The sequence below is a fragment of the Camarhynchus parvulus genome, chromosome 21 (assembly GCF_901933205.1).
Source record: "Camarhynchus parvulus chromosome 21, STF_HiC, whole genome shotgun sequence".
NCBI classification, from domain to species: domain Eukaryota; kingdom Metazoa; phylum Chordata; class Aves; order Passeriformes; family Thraupidae; genus Camarhynchus; species Camarhynchus parvulus.
This window is the reverse complement of record NC_044591.1, coordinates 6,401,753-6,420,815: the sequence shown is the minus strand read 5'-3', so window position 1 is coordinate 6,420,815 and position 19,063 is coordinate 6,401,753. Positions and strand designations below refer to the sequence as shown.

Here is a 19,063-nt window from a genome sequence, read left to right as displayed (position 1 = left end):
AGTCGGAATGCAGCTGCTCTTGGTGTAAAACTGAAATAGCCTATTTTGTAGTGGAAGTATTCCAGCTTTCACCTAGGGCTCACTGAATTCAGATTCAGCTCTCGAGTTGAGTGGGATTGTGTCCTGCAGCCCAGGCTTAGAGGTAAAGTCAGGAAAAGAGCAGCTCCAGGGCTGTCTGATCAAAGTCAGAGGGAACCTGCACTGGAAAGAAAGGCCCATATTCCTACTAATACAATTCAGGGAATCCATTTCCCCAGCATCAGGGCAAGTTTTTAATTGACAGCATCTCTTGATGCTTTAACATAGTAGGCATGGCAGTGATTTGGCCATTATCAAAAGAATAGGAAGACTTCCACGGGACACCACAGTAAAGTCCCACATCAGTCCAGCTCCAGAGAGAGACCTTCATTCTTGGCTCCTCTTTCTTCCTTTTTTGTATACTGGAAGTTGGACACCTCTGCACTTTAGGACACGTCAAGATATTTAATCTTTCTTTGAAGAGCATGGCCAGCATCTGCAATACAGGTGATATCCACGACTTTGCTCACTCATTTTGACAGAATGTTTTGTGATACCCAAATGAGATAACAGAGATTAACTGAGCATTGTGTAACATATTTCTAAGCTCGGCAAGAAAGGACTGAACAGCCTTTCATCCCAGTCTCCTCGCTGCCCAGTCATTCCAGCATTGCCAGAGCACAACAACACCACGCAGTCGACAGCTAAGAAGTACAGGGTAATTTGGGAAGGTACCAGGCAGCCTCCTAGGGAGGAGCATCTCCTGAGAGAAACAGATCCCTTGAGTGTCACCCCAGCCCAGGCCAGCTGTAACACATGTGGACTGCCAGGTGCCTGACAGAGAGAGCTGTCATCACCTGTTTGGATGGAAAAACACTTCTATGTGCTCCAACCAAGTTCCAAGAGTGCTGCATGGCCCTGCTCATACCATACTGTACCCCAACAAACTGGCTGTAATGGCCCCGCTGAACCCAACCCCACCAGAATCCATTTTGTGCCACACAGCAGCAGATTACTCTAATTTCCAGTGCCCTTTGGGCAGCCATCTCCCAATTCTCCTTTCTGAAGAATAACATTGCAAGATGATTCATTAGGAGCTTTTGCGCCAACCTGAAAAAAAAGGGTGGTCTGTGACACAGCACTTGGTGGTACTCGGGGGTCTCCTAGGCAGTATCCCTAACAGCTGCCCTCATGTTCTCTTCGTTTTCTCCTCAACAAAACCTTCTGGTTTCTGCATTTTAATCAGGATTTGTCTGCCTAGCCCCTAAATTGCTCATCTGTCTCTCCTCCTGAGAAGTATGGTCCTTCATGCTTTCCCTCTAGCCATCTTGATCTTCATGGCTGGAGGAGAAGGATCATGCAAAGCATGAATAAATGATAGATAATGATAGATAAATGATAGAACAACTGACAAATCCTCCCCATCCAAATAACAAATGTGTCCCCAGGAAACCTTTCATCTGTCCACCTTCTAGAAGGCAGTACACAAAAGCCCTTGTGCAAACAAAATTATCACAAGACACCAAGCAATACAAAAGACCCCAAACAATAAAGAGTAGGAAAAAGAAACCTGCCCAAGAGCACGGGGCTAAGGTTGGTTTCAACTGGTCTTCTGTCCCTTTTTTCTGTTCTCTTTCCCCTGCTCCCATGAACAAAGGAAGTTTGTTGTCAGGTTCAAACATTTCCTGGGCCTTGTCTGAGTTCCACCTTGTTTTCTTTTTCTCTTTTCCCCACCCTGTACAAATAAAGCAAAAACCAACTGGCACCACCTGTGATGAAAGGACAACTACATGCAGAATTTTATCTTTTCTTTCTTTTCTCCCTCCTCCTTTTTCCCTTTTTCTTGGCCAGAAGTTTTGGGCAAAGGACAAAAGGTATTGTTGGGTAAGCATAATTCCAAGGGCTGAGTCACAAAAGCGCTGGCTGCTGCTGGGGTACAGTGAGCCAAGCCACTGCTTCCCTAAATGCAACGAAAAATACCAGCAGCACCACTGCAAGCTCTGCCAGCCCCAAAGCACAAGGGACAACAGAAGATTCACAGAGCACGAAGAGGTGCAAAGAAATTAAATAAAATCCTGGTACAAATACCCTCACCTAAGAAATCTTAGGAGGAAAGACTATCACACCACAGAGATTGGGCTCTTCCCTGAGAACAGTAAAGGTTGTGAAGGTCACAGTAAAAAGTTACAGCCTTTACTTATGGTAAGGGAAGGCTCAGATGCCTTCTTCAGTACTTCATCCAGGCCTACTTTTTTTGATTTCATGATCCAAGTCAGACCCACAGCTGGTCAATCTTGTAAGTGGCCTCTTTCCCCAGCACTGTAAGCTCTGGAGGCAGGGAGCTCCCAGTGCTCCTGTGGCCCCAAGCACAACAGAAGGGGCACAGGGCTTCCAGACACCCCTACGATGCAGAAAGTTACCAACCCCTTTCTGGCTGCAAATTAAACGATGCCCCAAGCGGGTACTTGCTCAGAGCATGTTCCAAAGCACACTGCAGACCCTTGGTGCATTTGGGGGATCTGGAGCACTGGCTGTTTGTTTATTTTATGATGCACTTTGGTCTCTCTCAGTTGCACTGTTATCCTACACCTGTTTGCTGCCTTTCTCCAGGCTGATAACAGGCAGCACGTTGTGCAGTGGTGGCCTGGCATGGCTCTTTTTGTGTTTAATGAGACATATGTATTTAGTTCCAGACTATCAATAGTCAGGGACAGGGAAGAGGCAGAAAATTTCCCTCAATAGACATAATCAGTTCAGCGTGATGTGAGCAAGGTCTTGAAATGGACAGAAAGAGAACAAATGCCTTTGTTGAACAACTCTCACGAGGGCAAATCCTGCTTCCCCAGAGCAGCACGTCTCCTTTGGAAACCCACACTCATGCAGGGTATTACACTGCTGCTCAGTTTCCTTAAGGCAGACACAGGCCTGGCCTCTTGCAACAGTTCTGGCATCTCTTCGTGGCAGACCCCATGACACACGGAGGCGGCTGACAACAAGGGATCATGCTTTTCCAGGAACAGGGAATCCAGATTTTCTGGTTTATAAATTTTCCCATCTGGATTTGTTTTGTTGTTCGTAGGGTAGATCACCAGAGATAAGGAGAGAAAAGTAAAGAAATATCAGAGCAATGGCTGCCCTGATGGGTCAGATGAATTTCTTGCATGTCACAATCTCCTGTTTGGGCAGAAATTTGAATATATTTTCCACCAGCAGCACAGAAAAACTGGCATCTCCCCTGGGGAATGTTTCAGTTTCTGCAGCTGCCTACAGGTTCTGTGATGCAGAAACTGAGGAGCTTGGACATGTCCACTCTCAAGACTAACTCCATAAGGACATGGCAACTTCTTTATCACTTGCATGGTAAAAATTAAAACCATCTCAGACTTCTTCACATGAAACCCCTTAGAAGAACCCATAGATGAGCAGGTTGTTATTATTACCTGAAACAACTCCAATGCAAGACTGTGTTGGGGAAGTCCTGCACAAGCTTCCAAGTGACATAGGAAAGAATGGTTAGGTCATCTTCACGTAACAGAACCAGTAGCTTCACCACTCTGTGGCACAGGGCCTGTCAGAGCCTGTTTTCTGGGGAAGAATGCCCCAGGATTGCAGCCAGATGGTCTTGGGAACAGATCTGCCAAGCTCTACCGAGTCATACCCCTGCTCTCAGGTGAGACCAGGCCCTATGGAACCTATCAGGACCTCTCTTCCCACCTCTGCAGCCTTGTCCCAAGGCTCTGAACTGGCTTCCAATGCCAGCAGCTGTCTAGGTACAGAAAGGCACCTGCAGACTAGAGTAGATATGGGTCTGGAACCCAACGATTCCCACAGGCAAGAGCATTCTGAGGAGTGGAACCAAGGGGCCAGGAACTGTGATGCTAGGCATCTTTGTCCTCTAAACCCGGCTGCTGAATTTACACACAGCAAGGACAACTTGGTAAAGCCAGCCCAGTGCTGTCAGCTGGGAGCCTCTGCACACTAAGCTCCTGGTTAAATGTTTTCATCAAAACCAGAGCGAGAAAGTGCAGAGCAAACACCACCAATTAGTGGCTGGGATGAATGTTCCTGCCAGCATATCTGGTGAGAGGGGCATGAGTCACCTTAACCCTTCGGGAGCCAGAGGCAGAGCCAGCACAACTCCACAGGGGAGACAAGGAAGACAGGAGAGGAAACCTCTCCTGGATCTTTTATTTGCAACCACTCCATTTATTTGTAGGGAGCTAAATTCAGGAGGGAGCACTTGCTGTGTTTGGAACCACGCTATCCCCATAAACTCTGCCATCACCATCCTGCTGCATTGAAGATGGACATGAGCTGGTTCAGAGCCAGGCAGCATCCCAGGGCACAGGCTGCCAGATGCATGTTGAGGAGGTCTGGGGTTGGTCATCCCTCAAGCCATCTCTACATTCCAAGATCATTCCAGGTAACAGAAAATATCACTTCACCTTTGCTGAAGACCAAGGTGTCAGTGAGAGTAACATGGCAATACTTGATGTCTCATTCCAAGACAAAATGCTTCCCCGTTAGAAACATGAGGAAATGTAGTCAGCAGTAAGAGGACACGTGGGCTCAGGTGCATATGTCCCTCTGTCTCTACACTGCTATAAACTGTCCAATTTCTGAACATGTAAGAGGCAGCCAAAGTTAACTGTGTGACTGGGCTAAATTCTGTTTCAATATAAAAAACATGCTGCTGTTTGTGGCAGGATTCAGTGCCTCAAATATAAGCCAAAAGTTCGGCTATCTAGTAGCATCCAATGTTGCAATGCTACAGGTGTTCAGAGAGATCAGCCACTTCTGCAGCAGAAAACCCTCAAGCCAGAGCTCTCCTTTCACTCTCAGTCCCTCAAGCAAACACCCACTGACTCCACCTCAGCAAGCACTGAGCAGACACTGCAGGAAGGGCCCAGGACTGTGTATGGACCAAATCCTGCCCATCTGCTACAGCATCCAACAGAGATGGCACTGCTGTTCCGGGCAGTGTTTTGCAAACACTCTGCAAGGGAATCGATCTTGCACCAAGCTCCCCATCTCAAGGTGAGGAACAGAAAAGGCACAGGGGCAGTGGACCTGCAGCTATGGAGATCAAGAAGCATTCACCCAAGGTGAGGAAGCAAAATGCCAGGGAAGGATAAATTAACACCATGGTTTATACTGGGGAGGTTCCTTTCAATCTGGAGCTGCACTGTGGGATGCAACCCATGATCTGGCCCTCCACAGTTCCATGTGTCTAAAGCAGGGGCCCCCCAAATGTGAATTTCGAGCATAGCAGGACTACTGGAGCAGAGAGTTTCAGATCCTGCTGAGCCAGCTTGTGGCTGTATTCAAAATTGAGTAAATTTACAGCTGTAAGCTGGGAGTTTATACAACCCGTAACTTGTTAGGGATGGCTGACCAAGCCAGAACGATTGCTCCCCAGCCAACAGAGCTCCTATTGGTTAGCCCTCTAAGTGCCTGGTAGGTTCTATTATTTTTCTTTCTCTTTTTCTTTTGCTTCGGTGGCGGCGGGGGGTGGGTAGGAAAGGAAATATCTATTTTTGTTCCTTTACTCACCAAACACAAATTAAAATTAAATCTCAGGTTCAATCCACTACAGATTCCTCAGTGTATCAGCTGGGGACTGCGGAATGCCCAGTGACCATCTCCTTGGATGAGGCTGCTGTATTTTTCTCACTCTGTGCAGAGTCTTGCACCACGAACAGCTCCACAGGACTCAATGTGTCATCACCAGAGGTCACACGGCCACTCTTATGCTGCCCCTTTTGCATGGACACTTCCCTCTCCACAGATGCTACCTGGGCTGCAAGACAACGTGGTCTGAGTTGTCGGAGTTTAGTGCAGCAAATATGGTGCCCTGAGAAAATGTTCCTTCCATCTCCTTTACTAGGATAAACAGCTGGAGCAGTACCAGACCTGGAGTGATCTGAACCTGGATTCACACACAGGAACACAAGGAGCCGCCAAATAATGGGAAAGCAGCAGGCAGAGAGTGTGAGGAGCCCTCTGATGGGAACAAAACCAGCATCATCCACTGTGCCTGCAAGTGTGAAAGATATCCAGTCCCAGGGAAGCACAGGACTTGCCTGTATGTAACTGCCTTAACCTAAGATCCTCTGTTTTCATTACAGCACCGTCCCGGTCCCAGTTCTTGTCTGAAAGGCATTTTTAGCAGGAAGTCCAAACATGACCTGACTGCAGCAAGGCTGGATGAAGGGACAGGGGGTTCTCCTGGGACCCACTATTCTTTGGGACCACAGATAAGACAAGGACAGTCACGCTACCTTCCACAGCACATACATTCAGGAGCATGAGGTGCCCAAGCACGGTGAGAGGGACGTATACCTATCTCAGTTGTTACATGGCTGCAGGCACACCATTCACTGTCCTGGGAGGATGCAGTTTTTCTAGGACATGGCTAAGGAGCATAAGTAGGTCTCTCCTTCACCCTCTGCTCCATCCTGAATACGTAACAGCCCAGAACATGAGTTAAACAGCCAGCTAAGGCTTTAGAGACTCAGGCAGGATAAAATACTCTTTAGGACCCAGCCACCAAGTAAGAAAATTAGGTAAATGGGGACCTTTGGTGAAGTCTTAAACAGAAGACTGGAAAAGGGGAAATTTCCTCTCTCCCTGCTCTGTGAGCAGAGATCACACTACCTACTGCTGCTCCCACAGTTTAAAATACTTAAGTCCTCCAAGGTGCAGCTTAATTTTCTTTTTTAAAAAAGAAAAGTGTCAGTCTAATTAGATAAATCCTCCAAGCACGTGGCCCAGAGTTCGTCATGGAAATTAACCTCCTTGAAAGATCACAGTGACTGAAATAAGAAACTGTGTGTTTTGGCATAGTGCAGTGAAATGGGAGATGCAGGCTGCATTTCATACACCTTCCCTTTCATAAACCTGCCGCATTTCTTATCTGCCCTACTGGCCCTGAGCTCGGCAGCAAGACTTTATCTCCGAATGCCTGTTTGCAAATCGCTGCTGAGAGGTTACAATAACCCCTGGGAGAGATTCTGCTGGCTCACTAGTGTGAAAGGACACTGCTCCCCTGGTATAAAGTTGGACCAGCCTGAGGCACTGTTGGAGGGAGGGGCTCATCACCAGCAGCCCTCTGGAGAGGATGTTCTGCAGACACAGCTCCCGTGGGGAGGCAGCCAGGCTGGGAGCTGTTTGCCAGCCTCATCATGCACCACGCAGGCGAGCGTGGTTCTGTGCAGCCCTCTCTGTTCCTGGCATGGGGATGGGCTGAGTGGGGCAGGAGGGAGATACCTCGAGGCCACGGGCTGTGATCGCATAGCTCAGTTTGCATTTATGCCTGCTACATTCACGTCTTCTTATTTAGAAAGCTCTGCCTATCCACACTGTGAAAGGTGTAGGGCTGGCAGTTTATACTGCTCAGGAATAAAATGTCCCAGTACCTTTGCTATTGGAGGCAGAAGCAAAACCAGGAAAGAAAAGAACTGGCTCATAAGTGAAAGTCAGCTGCCACTGCCACCTTCACATACAAGCAGGGATCAGAACCAAGCTATCTTGTACTTTTAGGATGCATTTTCCAGTCAACTATTCTCCAAGCCCAGCAGTCAAACTTACGCTTGGGTCACACTCTTAGCACTTGTTCCTCAGGCCCCTCCCAAGTGTCCCTACATAACACATTTTAATAGACAGCTGAAACAAGACCCCTCTTCACAGTTCCAAACAGACCATCAAGGGACTCTCTCTCCTAAGTCTTCCAGTTCCCACCGTTCTTTCAAAGGACAGCATTCAAAACAAAAAACTCCGTGAAAAACCTGTAGAGTTCATCTACTTCGCTCCTTCCTGACTCTGATGGATGATGGTATGTGTGACAATGTGCTGCCCTCCCAGCACTGAGACCAACCTTGCCAGCTGAGTTCACACACAAAAGGATCAGGAGCAGCCTCAGAGACCAACTCTGAGGTGACTTGTTGTATTGTCATTGAAATGACAAGCCCTATGGCTTAGACTCTGGGAGTTGTTTCCAATGTTGTTTCAAAACAGCATCACTGGTGGCAGAACAAAAATAGGATACCTTCTGGAGAGAAAACTACCCCAAAATGCCATGGTGGGCAAGGAGCCAAAGGCCCCTAAGAACTGACAGTTCTGCTGTGCCTTTTCCTACAGCAGTTATTACGCACGAGGCCTTGGCAGCTGGATGGCTCTAGAGCTAACCCTGTGAGCACAGACTCTTGTATCTCCAGGTCCCATTCTAGACCAGCTCAATCACGCGTGAAAGGCATTGGCTGACACCTCATCAGCAGAGCGAGTGAGAGGGGTTGCAGGCAGATACCTCTGTGCAAGAAATGGAGCCTCCTAGCTACAATTCATTAGCTGTCTCAGGAAAGAGTTCAAAAGACAGATGATGCACAAAAACTGCATTCAAGTTTCCTCCTGCTCCTTCCAGATCAGGGCTGAGGCATGCTGGAAGGACATTACTGGAGAAACCAGGATGAATTCAGTTCTAATACAGTTCCTTAGCAGTTCTCTGTCAAGTACAGGCAAGCTCCACAGTTCCATTACTAATAACTTAATACCTAATAATATTACAATAACTGAATACCTAATAATATTAGCAATGTAATACTTTAACTTGATGCCAAGCACCTGGACCCAGAAAAATCAGCACTTAGCAAGACTTCCGCCTTGCTGCATTTGGCTTCTGCCAACTGATCAAAACTCAGCATCCACCTGATCAAAACTCCTTCCCACCTGCTCCAAGGTATTTTGAATAATTTTTTAGAAGGTAAAGCTCCTACTTCAGCCAGAAGCTAAGGGCTGAACCAGAGAGACAACACAGATTGCAGGAGGGATAAAAAATATTCAAGTGCTATTCCACTCCCCTTCTTTAGGCTTTGGATGCATTAGGCAAATTCCCAATTACAGCAATCCCTTCTGCCTGCAACTGGAGTTGAGAAAAGAGACCAGAAAGAAGGGCCAGTGGGCATCACTGAAAGCTCAGCATCTTCCATTACACATCAGCACCGTAAAAAGGGCGATGCCAACCCTGAAATGTTTTTTTCCAAAAGGAACACGCACACACCCTTTAGAATGGGTATGGTGAAATATGCCTGGAGAGGGAAGGACTCAGCAATACCAGCAGGTTCCTGACTCCTTATCATCAAAGCAAGAAGCCCAGCCTCTGACTTAATTTCATCAATGTCCTCTTTCTTCCTTCTCCAAGGGCTCAGATCCCCGAACGCGGCTGCAAACACACTGCCAAGGAGGTCGTGCGATATCTGAATCCACAACGGACTCAAAGACATCTCCATGTTTTGCTGTCAGCCTGAAGTCTGAATAAGGGAGCCCACCAGAAAGAGTGAATGAACGCTGGCAGCTGCCAGCAGCGCGGAGCCGAGCCTGTGCTTTAAGCCACCTAGTGTCCGAGCCGCGCAGGGAGATGCTTCAGGAAACTCAGGCGAAGGGAAGGAGTTTGAAACATCCAACCAGACCGACGCGGAAAGGAGCAAAGGGTAAGGTGAATGGACTGAGAAGCGAGCCCGAGCCGAGGAAGCAGGCGGCAAAGCGGGGCACGGCAGAGGCAGCACGGCAGAGGCAGCGCCCGGCCTGGGCCGCGGCACGGCTCCGGCCCGGGGCCGAGCGGCGTGGGCAGCCGGCTCCTCTCCAACTCATCTCCGACAGAGAACGGCACCGTCACAGGCCAACAAGCCAGCCCCAAGTCCAGCTGGGCTGCTCGCGTGCAAACCTGAGAGATCTCTGGGACGCAAACTTGGAGACAACTTGCCCCAGCATAGGCCTGTGGAACGAATCCAAAGTGTCCCAGAGGCGCAAGCCCTACTAACCTGTGCCCGCTCCCCTAAAAACCACCTTCATGCACATCTCCTCTCCTGCTGCCACAGTAGCCCCCTCCTCCTCACTCTCTTTCTCTGTGTCCTCGAGACTCCTCTCACCTTGAGGAGTGTTAGGATTACCCAGCATTTACACTCAATGCTCCTCTTTATTCCTTAAGACTTATTAAGAATGATAATGAGCTCCAAAGCAGTGACACGTCTCTCTCTCCCCCTCTGTCGCGCTCTCTCTCTCTCTCTCTCTCTACGTGCCTTTTCCGTCAAAGGCACACAGGACAAATCCGACCAAAAAAAAAAAAAAAAAAAAAAAAAAAAAAAAAAAAGAAAAACCAAAAAAAACCCCCTGACAATATGGATCAAGGACACATGAGGATTTATATTCTACAAATCCAGCCTTTTTGGTTTTTTATTATTTCTCCTCAAATTCCATTCCTTTCCTCTTCCTACTCATGTTCCCCCCTCCTCTACCTCAAACCTCTCAGACTTTGAATGAAAAAGAAGAAGAAGAAAAGAAAGCTGCTTGCCTGGAAGACCTCGTTAATGTGGAGCTCTTAAACGGTTGATTAATTTTAGCAAAATTTATGATGCACCCTTGCTTTTCTTTGAAGCTGCAGTCTTGTATACCAAAAGCAAGTTAACTTTGAGATGTCTGTGCAAGCCAACTGCCCCCTAATTCTTAGATACCCTATTTAGGTACAACAAATGTACAGGAGAGAAATGCTACACCAGAGCATGGAAACAGTCACCCTGTCGGATGTTCGAAGCGGTTCGATTCAAATCCCTATAGCACAGCCTGGTAATCACAACCTGAAAACTTCCAACTTCTAGCTATTTAACTTCCCATAAAGACTAAAAAAAAAAAAAAACCACTAGTGAGTCTTTCAAAAACAAAAGGAAAGAGGGAAACATAAACACAAATTCCAAGAGAAGTCTCTTCAAGTTACATCTGCACACACCACAGAAACGCCAGACTCTCGGCTGCACTGGAAACATCAGGTTCTCCCGAAGCCACCTTTAAACCAGCTACATTTCACCAGAGGGAAAAACTGAGCCTAAGGAAACATCATAATCCTGATCTATACATATCCTGAACTATACCTCAGTATTTCAGTCATCTCCTCAGCTTCCTCCTACCCAGTATTTGCTTTTATTCTTTGTCTCCCCCTTCTAGACTCTGGTTTTCTGATACAGACATCAGAAGGTTAAGGGCTCAATTATCAAGTCTGTTGAATCCTCAGCTTCACGTTACTTAGGAGGTTCTCTGTTGCTCTTTGGAACTACACTGCAAAATCCCCTTCCTTCTTGGCTTTTCTTTTTCCTACTTGTAACGTCTATTTCCGACATACCCCTGTGTGTGAACCCACAAATCTATTTGGGATAAATGGAGAGAAACCCTGAACTGGTTTGGGAGACAGAAACATTAATAAAAATAACCTTAAGAGTACCTAGCCAGACTAAACCTGAAGCACTCGCAATCTTGAAAACTAAAGTAACATCCACATGGAATTTACAAAATATGATTCGAGTGGTTCTAATTAGCCCCAGTCTGTGGAAATTTGGAAGGAAGCGGCTCTTTGATTAATGTTACAAACCAGAAAGGAAACATATTTTAAAAGTTAAAGTAGCAGCATTGTGGAATACAGAAGCATTATCAGCATGCATTTATGATACCTGCTTCAATCAGATGGCTTGGGGTTTTGTTTTTAGGGTTTTTTCCTTTTTACTTTAAGAAAAAAAGGAAGACAGGATGCAAGTAAAAGCCTTTGTTTATGGAAGTGTGTGTCGCTTTTATCTCCCAAAGAATTTATATAGCTGGACTGTGTATAAATCCTTCTGAAAATGAAATTAGCAAAACCAAAACGGGGGTGAAGGTGCTGGGGGGAGTGTGGGAGGGGGCAACCATCACCTCAGTAAATCATAGTGGATAACCAGCCTCTGGCTTGGACCGATAGCAAATTCAGCTTTAATAGGAAGAAACATAGTTGGAAAGGGAAAGAACAAGATTCATACCTGCAGCAAACTCCTTGCAAAAATGGGGGGCTATTTTTAATAAGCTTTTGAAAGTTACTGTGCAAGTTTGCTTGGGCTTGAAAAGAAAAAGGAAATAAGGTTTTTTTTCCAGTTCGCTTGATTGTTTTGGGTGGAGCTCAAGCATGTGTGTATATATGCTGTATATAAAAATGAATTACTAATTCTTTCCTGGAAACTGTTTGAATTACAATCTGCAAGATACAAAAACACACCTTTATTTTAACACTGATTTTAATACAGATAGAATTGGAGGGAGGGGGGAGGGAAAGTGAGGGGAACGTTTTTAATCCCAGTACACAGCAAAACCCTTAAGCAAGAATAACATCCCACCACATGTACCCAGAGACACTGTGCTCAGCTGTACAACACCAACTTAACTCCAGATTTCAGTGGCTTTTCCCTGTACAAAGGCTTCGCTCTGAAACTGCAAGAATGACAATGTCATGTGTGTGGAAAGCTGACACTTAGATCTTTTAAAAAGAAATGAGGAAAAATAAGCTGTTGACTTCTTGGTTAAAGTATTTTCTTGTTCTAACTCATGTTCTTATGTCACTGGGCTAAAAAAAAAAGAGAGAGAAGGAGAGAGAGAGATATGACTTTCCTTGAATGATCTGTTTAACCTAAGCCAGAGGAAAAAAAAAGAAGTCATTAATTACTTATGTGAGCTATTGCTTCTGAAAGACAATAAACCTGCCTGGTCGCCATGGATATGACATATTTGCTCTGAAAACAACACAATAATTAGCAAAGGGGAAAGATACAAGGAGAATATGCAAACTCCTGAGTTTAAAGCCATAGTGTTTCCTTTTTTCCCCCTCCTCTTTTTACTTGTCAGAGTCAATTCTGTTTGCAATTCAAATCAAACAAATAAACAGAATACTTACAAAAAATTTTAAATGATCTCCCACACATCAAATCACACACACAAACACACACACACACAGAGAAAAAAAAAAGGAAACAATTTATAAGGAAAAATATTTAAGTCTAGTATGGACAGATCATAAACCACTTGATGTTTTCCGTATATGTGTATGCATGTATGTGTATATATATATGAGAAATAGAAAGTATATACACACACAAATATATATGAGTTATAAGGGTACATACACTATTTCCTCTAGGATTATTCTTTTATTTTTAGGATCAGTATAGAAGGACACCAAGAAGAAAAATATCTCTCATTTAGGGAGTGGAAACATTTTGAAGATACACTAAAAGAAAGTACAACAAGGGGTTCTTGTACTGTGTTAAACATGCATTGTGTTGGTAGTATATTTTTTGCAAATCTTTTAACTTTTCTCTAAAAGATGAGCAAAACCCCACAACTGGTGTGCACTGTGCATCAACCTAATCAACACACCGGCTTACCAGGACTTCTCAAATTTTAAGCATAAAAAAAAATTTCTCACCTCAATTACTTCAGTTCTAAAGTGATATCACACTGAATCACATGTAATAATGCAATGGACAAGTTAAGAAATAATGAAAACTGAGTTATATGCAGAGAGACTTCTTTGAAATAATTTATAAACGTTGCAGGGAAAATGTTTTTTAGATTGCTCTCTCATTAAGATGAGACAAAGACTATTAAAACCTTCTCTAATGCAGTAGCTTTCTGGATTCTGACCTTCCACATTTAGAAACCAAGTAATAAAAACACCCTAACAAGCACTTTATCTTTGGAGATATTTGACTTTGAACTTATTTTAACTTTAAAAAGACTTGGAAGGTATAAAAATAACAATATAGTTGCCACAAGTTTCTGTTGTTGTTGTGTTGACAAAGCTAAAAAAAAAATCTTTAGAACAAAATAAGCAGATTAAGGAAACATCCCCCTAATTTAACTGTCTCTTTTACTGTTTTTTTTTTTTTTTATTTTAACAATAGTTTTTAGCTGGACGCTTTGATCTTGAAAGGGTTCTGCTATCTTGTGTGATGAGGGGGGAAAAATGATCTGTTTTAAATGATGATGCAAAAAAAGGATCAAAGCCCTGACTTTCTGTTAGCCATAATAAGTTCTGTCTTACTCAAAGCTTCAACTTCAGGCTTTAATATATAAAATATACAGGAGCCCAGTAAAAGCGCTGAAAAGGTACAAAGTCTGAAAACAAAAGGGGACGCTGCTCCTTTAAACGTTTTAGTGCATATGGAGTTTGATTTCTGAAAGAGATCAGTTTAACATCTCCATAGAAACCAGCAACAGATTATCATCAACAGAATAAATAACTAGTCTAATAAATTAAACAGGAGGCATAAGATCTGGAAACTTGATTACTGAAGTTCAACAATATTCTCCCATAAACTCTTCCAAGCCACCTTTAGGGTAGCTAACAAGGTGGCAGCGACACACAGATAAAAGGTAGATGGGAAGCAGGCAGGACTTCTGAAATGAGAAGTCCGAAACCTTCGCAAGAAATTATACCACCCTGACAGTCAGCAAATCAATAGAGGAAATAAATTCATCAATGAAGTTTTGGGAGAGACAGCTACTCTTCCAGGGAGCGAGCTGCCAGGACCCGCTGTGCAGTGCAGCGCGGACAGGAGGGGGCACACAGAAGGTGGACGTGCAGCTCCTGAGAAGTTTCACCTTTCCGACCCGAAAGAGCAGGAGGGCTCGAGTCGATCGATCCAACCTGCCGTGATTCGGAGCGGCCTCCGGCCGCAGACCACCCCTCAAAGTTTGCCGCACAAGTTGCCGGCCGCACAGCCAGGCGCTCACGGCGCCGGCCCCGAGGCGAGCGGCAGCGCCAGTCCCGCGCCCGCCCGAGCTTCTTGACAGCTCGCTCGCCGCTCCGGGCCGCCGCCGAGCCCGCCTCTCTGCTCTGCGCCCCGGCTGCCCCTCGCTCCTCCTCTGCTCCCCGGGACTGGCGCTCCGCGGCCGGCGGCGCTCGGGGCCCCAGCACGCCACCGCTCCTCGCCTTCCCCGTCCGCGCCCCGCGCCCCCCCACCGGCCCGGCTTGTGAGTGACGGCTCGGACACCTGTTCCCCGTCCCCAGAGCCTCCAGCGCGGGCAGCCGCTCCCCCGGGAGCCCCGGCCCGTGCCCCCCACCCGCCGCCACCCCGGTCGGCCGTCCCCCCGCCCGCCACTACCCCGCCGCGCACGGGGGAAAGAAAGGGGGAAAGGGGAAGGAGGCGGAAGGGGGAAACTTCCTGGCTCCGGATGGCAAATCAGCTGCACATTCTGCAAATACCACCGGGTAAAAATAACCTGCTGCTTCGCCCGGGGGGCCGGGCACCGGCTGCCCCGACCCGCGCTCCCGGCCGCCGCGGCCCCTGCCCACCGCGACCCCGCTGGGGGGCTGCGGCCGTGCCGCTGCGGGCACCGGGAGAAGCGCTGCCGACCCCGGCCCGGCCACTTTGCAGAAAGTTCCCCGGCACTGCTCGCCCCGCCGCACCCGGCCCTGTCCGCGGAGCGCTCCAGCTGCCGCTCGCCCAACTTTGCTGCCGCCTCTCCCCTCCCACCTCTCAGTGCCTCGCCGGGACCCTCGGGTGGTGCGGCGCGGCGGGGCTGCGGTTACCTGCCCTCGGCGCGGAGCGGGAGCACGTGTTCCCCCGTCCCCTGCCCGGGCTCCTGCCAAAGTCTTGAAATTGACGGGCGCCGCCGCGGCCGCGGCTCCGCCGCCGAGCGGGCACGGCGCTACCCCGCCGCCGCCGCCGGCCCCCACGGCACCTCCCTCCTCCGGCGGGGCCGGGCGGCCGCCGCTGCCCCCCGCTGTCGGCCGGTGCCCGCGGAGGCTGCCCGCTGCCCGCGGAGGTGGGCGCTGCCCCACGGGAACCTGCTCGGAGCGCGGAGCGCTGCCCACCTGCCGGGCAGCGCCGCCCGCCCGCGCAGTGCCCCGGCCCCGGGGCTGCCGGCGGCGGGGCCGGGGCCGGGCGGGAGCGGACGGGCTTACCTGCACTTGGGGCTGCTTTGGTTGACTTTCCAAGTCAAGGGAAATGTGTGTGTGTTTGGGATGGAGGCAGCAGCGCGCATGCGCCATCAAACTTGCCCTGATCCCGGATTTTTCCTCCTCGCGCTCCCCTTTGCTTTGATTATTGAATTTTCCTATTTCTAACAGGAGGGCGGGCGTCGCGCAAAACCCGGCCTGGAACCCGCCGCCGCCCGCCCCGGCCCGCCCGGGGTGGGGAAGGAGGGAGCGGCGGGAGGGAGCGGGCACGGAGCGGACTCGGTCTCCAGGCAGGCAGGGCAGGCAGTCAAGGGAGAGGCACCTGCAAAACACGGACTGGATCACCCTCCCCTGGCAAGGGAAAAGGCGACAAAGTGTCCCCATTTCCCTGCCCGCGCGCGCAGCTGCCTGTCCCCTACCCTGCTCCTGCACCAGCGGTTCCTCTTACCCATCCGTCCTCCTTCCAGGAGAACCACTGTAGATTTTATAAAATTTTCTATTTTGCAGTCTGCTGACCCTGTTCACCTTAGTTCCCTGACACTAAACTCCATGGAGATGACAAATAACTAGGTTGTGTGTACTGCTTCATTCTCCTGCTGGTTTTCGTCGGCATGATATTCAGTTGCTATTTTACAAACTTCTAAACTTCAGTATTTTTCTTTTGCTAATGTTGTCTGAATTTCACTCAAGTTTAGAACTAACTGTTGTCTCAGATCTACAACTGTAGTATTTCGCAGTTTGGTTGTGCTGGCTTTGCTGGCAGTTTCACACAGGACTAACTTTTGCAGGTCTGGATCCTAGCAAAAATGCCAAGGAACAAATGTGCAAGCTATGAGCAGCGTTGTAGACTAGGCTGGTTTTGGGAGATGTCTTTGCAGGATCAGAGACAAGAGTTCTCACACACCTGAATTTCCAACAGGCAGGCATCACATTTCTGTGTTAAACTACTTTCCCCAGCTCCACCTTTCATTTCACTGAGACAGTGAGTATACATTACAGTTGCATGTGCACATTTTCTGATGGTGATTCCGCAGAAGCATCCACAGAGATCTTTTCTGTCGTCCCTGGTTGCCTCTACAGGAGCCAAGAGCCCGGGCTCACTGGCACCATGCGCTCGGCGCGGGGGTTTGGAGGCACAGCTGCCTGCCTGCCCAGACAGCAGGTCTGTGGGGTGGATCTGCCTCCACTGTAGGGCTTGCAGGATTTGGGCTCTAGGCCACAGCTAGGCAAACCTGAACACTCCTGGATAATTTTGCTCATTGGCAGCAGGGAACTCCGCATCAGCACACCCACACAGAAGCACTTGCAGGAGCGTCTTGCTCTTCCCGTGTGCTTCCCTGTCTGTGTCTGTCTCCACCTGTTGCCTCTTGTCTGGTGTTTACACCATCAGCTCTTTGGGGCAGAAACCATGGTTTTGCTCTGGATTTGTCAGTGCCTTGCACAATGTGGCCCAGCTCCATAACCACAACTCCTATGTGCTATTGCTACACACATAAATAATAATAACTAATAATAATAGGCTAATTCCTCTGATTTTGATGTGACTACTCATGTGAGTAAAAGTGACTCACATACATGAGCGTGTGTGGGACCACTGCCAGGTCTTGAGCTTTTATTGTGAGTCTTCCAATATTTGGTGTTCTCTTTTGATTCCAAGCTCCTGGAATGATTTGTTTCTAGCACTTGCCTTTACACAAGGACACTTGGAAATGTGGCCTAGTGCTGTCAAAAGCCTCAGAAGCCAGCGAACAAATAAGAAACTTCCAAAGAAATAAATTTTTAATGGCTTTTGTGAAATTCCTGTGATTTGGCAGCTCAGGGAGGAGTGGAGTCTGACTCATGAATTTTGAGCAGTCAAGTTTAGGAATATGCATCAATTGAGTTAAATATTTAGGTCCCTGTAAAGACTAGACTTCTACTAACCAGGCCAAACTTATAGTGCAGAGACACATTTTGTGGAAATAATGTTTATAGTGCCGGTGTCTTTGCAAAATCTGAGTTTTTGTATATTTGCATATTGTTTGGGATTTGTCATTCTGTAGTTATTTATTTTTACCTGTTCACAGTAAGAAAGCAAGAAAAAAGACATGAAAATGGGATTATTAAAGTAAATAGGACTGTGTGAAACTGTTCTAATAACTGTGGCAAGTATTTATAAATTGCTGAAAATACAACCAGCAAGCTTCTTGAGTTTGGTATGCTGGAGAGACACTGCGAGGTTAAAACCCATGTACTTGTGAAAGTAAATGTCCCAACTTCTTCTTACAAAAGTAAAAGAGAGCAGGTCCCAAACTATGAATTCTTGCTTATGAGGCATCCCTGAAGAATGAAGGGTTGGGAGAATAGGGCTCTTTAATTAAACCTGCATAGTTACTTTTAATTGCATTTACTTACTATTTTCTCTTGTTCATGTTTTTGCATTTCTCTCATCTAGGGTGTTGAACGCAGACTGAATGGTCTTCCTTCTGTTTGGAAGTTTCCTAATTTTGAAGCGCTGTGGAGCTGTCCTAGTTAGGAGGAGCACTTGGGCAAGTGTTTTTGAGCTGGTCCTGTTGATCACCACAGATCCTCTTCTGCCTATGCTCCCCTGGATGTGGTGGGAGGCTCATTGTGAGCTCTGTGTCTCCTTCCAGACCACAGGTCACTCAAAGCCCAGTCAGCCCTCTGATGTTCACTGTACGAGCCCCAGAGTGCTCAGCTCCTCAGCCAGATAGAACAGGAGGTAATGACACCTTACACAGCCCGTTCTAGATAGAAAGAATATAATTTAGCAAATTGCAAATGATGCATACTTAACTATTTATGCAGCATCTTCCTGTCATCAACCCAAAGCAATTTTACTTCCGTGTTGAACAGTGGATGAAAATGTTCTATAGATTTAACCATTGCGGGAGTTCCTTTTAAGTGGCGCAGTAATCTCTCTCCAGCTAATTTAGTGTTGTAATAAGGCACCACCCTCACAAGTCCTTTGTGTTCTTGTGTCAATACTGCCCCCAAACCAAAAGTGCTGGCATCTGCATCTGTCAGAAAAGTGGGTCTGAAACACAGACCAAGAAAGGAGCAACGTGCCCATCAGTGGAGCAATATGGCCATCAGCAGGACGATCTCAAAAGCCTTTTGCTAATTCTGAACACCCAATTTCATTCAGATTTCCTCCAAAATGTGATTTACTTTCTCAGCAAGACCATGATATGGTTTAACAGTAATGTAAAATTCAACAATAAACCTCAAACACAAGCTGACTGAGATGTATCTGGCGAACCAGAATGCTTCAGTACAGATTCAGTTTTGTTCTTGCCC

At 47.3% G+C, this 19,063-nt stretch overlaps 1 protein-coding gene across 2 annotated transcripts in view; it reads right to left on the bottom strand.

Moving 5' to 3' along the window:
* CASZ1 (castor zinc finger 1) overlaps positions 1-15,979 on the bottom strand; it is a 192,510-nt gene extending 176,531 nt beyond the window's left edge. Inside the window, exon 1 of one of the 2 annotated variants that reach the window (XM_030963980.1) lies at positions 15,770-15,979. The gene's annotated coding sequence lies outside the window, so the exon portion shown is untranslated. Of the gene's footprint in view, positions 1-15,394; positions 15,508-15,769 lie in introns of those variants that run through there. The other variant, XM_030963981.1, reaches the window with a different exon arrangement.
* Positions 15,980-19,063: the final 3,084 nt, after the last annotated feature.